The sequence below is a fragment of the Saccopteryx bilineata genome, chromosome 1 (assembly GCF_036850765.1).
Source record: "Saccopteryx bilineata isolate mSacBil1 chromosome 1, mSacBil1_pri_phased_curated, whole genome shotgun sequence".
In the NCBI taxonomy this organism is placed as follows: Eukaryota; Metazoa; Chordata; class Mammalia; order Chiroptera; family Emballonuridae; genus Saccopteryx; species Saccopteryx bilineata.
Window position 1 is genome coordinate 28,088,121 of NC_089490.1, and position 4,349 is coordinate 28,092,469.

Consider the following 4,349-nt stretch of genomic DNA (forward strand, 5'->3'; position numbering starts at 1 on the left):
TCATATGTTTTTTTCCTTAACTAACAGTTTTCTGTCTGTTATTGGGCTAAAAAATTCAAATAAAAAGTGCAAACATTACTGCCATAAACACAGTATGTCATCAAACACTGCTGTGGGAAGGCCAAGATAGATAAGAAATAATGAGGTTGATAGATTCATTAGCATTTGAATGATGAAACATGTATATGTGTTGCTCCTTTGATCAATACTGCCCTGGAGGGAAAGTACTGTATTTAATTGTCTTTCCCAGACCTTCCACTGTGGATATCTGGTTGCTATGCAATCCTATAGCAGGACATTTCCTTGCTCAGCGTTGTAGAATTCTAGCTCCTATTTCCTCACCAGTGACGGCACCTATCTGAGGGAACGTATGAAAAGGCATGCACAGAATTGCCGGGAATGTGCTCAGGAGATAGCTCCTTTATTCTCTATTGCCTCGACGACTCAGCAAGCAGGCATGCTGTGGGTGAACACGTCATATCATCCTGAGTAGTTATTACATTTGAATGATTTTATTATACATGTTGGACTGTGTAAGACAGTTTCCGACTTATAATTTTTTAGGCTTTAAAAAAAGATGGTGCAAAAGTGATATGCATTTGGCAGAAACTACACCTCGAATTTTGGATTTTGATCTTTTTCCCAGCTTGTGCTAGGCAGTAGGCACGCTTGTGAGGCTGGGCAGAGGCCGTGAGCTGAGCTCCTGGGCAGAGTAGCTTCTGAGCAGGCATGCTCAGAGGTAAACCACCCATGCTCCAGTGCAGTTGATTGCCAGCATTTTCTCGCTATTGTGTTCTGAGCATGTTTAAGGTAAGCTAGGCTAGGCTGTGATGATTGGTAGGTTAGGGTATTAAATACATTTTTTTCTTTTTTATATATATGTTTTGCTTAAATGTAATTTTATTTATTTATTTATTTATTTATTTATTTATTTATTTATTTATTTATTTATTTTAGTAAGGAGAGAGAGAGAAGGGGGGAGGAGCAGGAAGCAGCAACTCCCATACATGACTTGACCAGACAAGGCCAGGGTTTCAAACTCGCAACCTCAGTGTTCCAGGTCAGCACTTTATCCACTGCACCACCACAGCTCAGGTCATTTCCTTTTCTTTTCTTTTCTTTTTTTAATGTTTGAAATTCAAATAACTTACTAAATTGAAAACATAATTCTTAAAACTGCTTTAATAGTCAAAACCCTTTCTTGTAAAAGTACTAAAAAGTCTTTCAAGATAAGGCAGAAGCAGTTCTAGGTTCATAAAACTATATTTGACTTGAGACTTCATCTTTTAAATTGTAAATAACGGAAGAAAATCAGTTATTTACAGAAAACTATCTCCATACGTACTCAGAGATACAAATTTAGTGACTGAAGGCTTTTGAAGAGTCTGTTGGAATCTCAGAAGCAGTTTTCAAAGAGCTCTGTTTTATTTTCTTGGGTTTTAAAAATACCTAAGATCCTTCTTCATCCTGGATCTTGGGAATCAGATAGTACTTTAAATGTCCCATATCAGTAATTTCAGACTCTACGTGAGGGTACAGCCACATCCATACTGAGCACTACTGTAGGAGAGGGTGGAGTAGCTTTGTAAAGAAGTTCAGATATCTCAGTGCAAAAGTTAACAAACCGGCTTATTCACCTCTATAACAGTTTTCCTCTTTATCGACTTACTTGTTTGTCACAACTTAAAATTTCCATTGCCAAGATCCCCACTCGCAGAAAATTTCACTCCATCTTTTGCATAGGAAATTACAACAGCATCTCCAATATGACCAAGATCTCAGCATATACGTGCAGACTCACCAGAAGGCATCGTTACTACAAAACTATACCCTTCTTCTGGAATTCCAAGTTGTTTAAGACCTAAATCCATTCACTTCATTTTATAGTCTGAAATGTTTTCTTGATTTGGAGCTTCAAATACGAGTGCCAAGGTGTCCACATTCTCTTTAGCTATTAGGATAATGGTGTCTTCGTTGCCAGCGCATTTTAGAATTTGGGACATGCTGGTGAGGTCCACAGCCACGGCCAGCTTGTGGTTGCAGTGGTCCATGCACCGAGGAAGCCCTCGGAGCGCAGGGTGAGCTGCCCCAGAGACGCGGGATGAGTCCACGCTCTGCAGTTGTGTGCCGCTCAGGCTGATGTCCCAGCAGGCCTCACTGATGAGGTCTTTGAGCGCCTCCATCACCTTTTTCAGGATGGACTCCTGGACCAGGGCACTTCGAACATGATGGCGAAGTTGAAACAATGTGGCTAGAGGTGAAAGGAAAGAGGAGGGGTAGCCGGCTTTAGGCTTCACGGAGTGAGAGCCAGCCAGCTAATGTGGTGGTGAGAGCCTGAGATCAAGGAAGAGCTATTAAGTGCATTTTCAACTGCATGAGTTTTTCAACTGACATGGGTTTGTTGGGTCTTACCCCCATCGCATAAGTTCCACAGGCACTCTGAATGCGGCCGCTTGTAGAGACCTTTCCTTTTGTGAGTTCCTAAAACCTTTGCCAACTTGGCGAGTGCAGACAAGGCCAAGGCCATGTTTTACTGTGGTAAAAGTCAACTGCTGTAGAGTCCGAGAGACCTGGCATCAGGTACTGACACCACTGTTTCCTAGCTGTGTGATGTTCAAGGAATTATTCATCTATGTGTGCCTTGGTTTCCCCATCTGTGAGATGGGGGCATTAATATCTTTCTCATGGAATTTTGAAGAGAATCAAATGAATAACACAAATAAAATATCTGACTTAGTATGTAAGTTATTTTCTTTCTACCTTTTACCTCTTCCCAGTTATCTGTCCTGACAAAGTGGTCAGAGTGAACTAGTATACATCGTTAATAATCTGAAACGAGACGGGCTGCCAAAAGATTATTCCAATGATTTTAATAATCTAAAACAAGACTGGTTGCAAAAGATTATAATTTTTTTTAAAAATAATTTTATTTTTTTAATGGGGCGACATCAATAAATCAGGATACATATATTCAAAGATAACATGTCCAGGTTATCTTGTCGTTCAGTTATATTTCATACCCATCACCCAAAGTCAGATTGTCCTCTGTCACCTTCTATCTAGTTTTCTTTGTACCCCTCCCCCTTTCCCTCTCCCTCTCCTCCCTCCCCCCCCAAACCACCACACTCTTATCAATTTCTCTTAGTTTCACTTTTATGTCCCACCTACGTATGGAATAATGCAGTTCCTGTTTTTTTTCTGATTTACTTATTTCACTTCGTATAATGTTATCAAGATCCCACCATTTCACTGTAAATGATCCAATGTCATCATTTCTTATGGCTGAGTAGTATTCCATAGTGTATATGTGCCACATCTTCTTTATCCAGTCATCTATTGATGGGCTTTTTGGTTGTTTCCATGTCCTGGCCATTGTGAACAATGCTGCAATGAACATGGGGCTGCATGTGTCTTTACATATCAATGTTTCTGAGTTTTGGGGGTATATACTCAGTAGAGGGGTTGCTGGGTCATAAGGTAGTTCTATTTTCAGGTTTTTGAGGAACCACCATACTTTCTTCCATAATGGTTGTACTACTTTACATTCCCACCAACCGTGTATGAGGGTTCCTTTTTCTCCACAGCCTCTCCAACATTTGCTATTACCTGTCTTGTTAATAATAGCTAATCTAACAGGTGTGAGGTGGTATCTCATTGCAGTTTTGATTTGCATTTCTCTAATAACTAAAGAAGATGAACATCTTTTCATATATCTGTTGGCCATTTGTATTTCTCCCTGGGAGAAGTGTAAGATTATAAATTTTTAAAACTAGAAATGGATGATATGACTTTTCTGGGGTGGGGGCAGGTCAGAGGATTGCCTACTTCAAGCTGTTTTAAAATTATTTGCCACAGGGCGAGCCAATTGACAGATAGGAGTAGCTTCAGGCCGATGGCAGTCAGTAGTCAATGTGTGATATCCATGTGCCAACATTCTCTAAGTGGATACTTGAGAATTTCTTACATTTAGTTTCTTTGTTTATGAACTGGTGGCACACAGGGATGGGGCAATCCAGGAGTTAATGGAGGGCAAATTCTAAAATGCTCCAAAACTTATCTTGCTATAGAGGAGGATGCCCGTGCGTACCAGGTTTCTGCTTGTTAATTTCTATGGTTGCTGCTACTGGGGAAATTGTCCTCATTTGCATTGTCTTTCAGTGACCTACCTGGAGGCAAACACCTGCAGATACTTTATGTTCACAGAAAGTATCACTTGGGACAGAAAGTCACATCCATTCAGTGCAACCGGTTATGTTAGAATAACATTATGGGCAAATATTTCAAGGCTTAACACTTCAGACGATCGCTACATGTACTATTTTGCCCTCTCTTATTGCTCGTAAGTCATG

The 4,349-nt window shown here is 40.3% G+C and overlaps 1 pseudogene; it reads right to left on the bottom strand.

The window, feature by feature from the left end:
• Positions 1-1,449: 1,449 nt before the first annotated feature.
• On the bottom strand, positions 1,450-2,527 carry LOC136319176 (proliferating cell nuclear antigen pseudogene; annotated as a pseudogene).
• Positions 2,528-4,349: the final 1,822 nt, after the last annotated feature.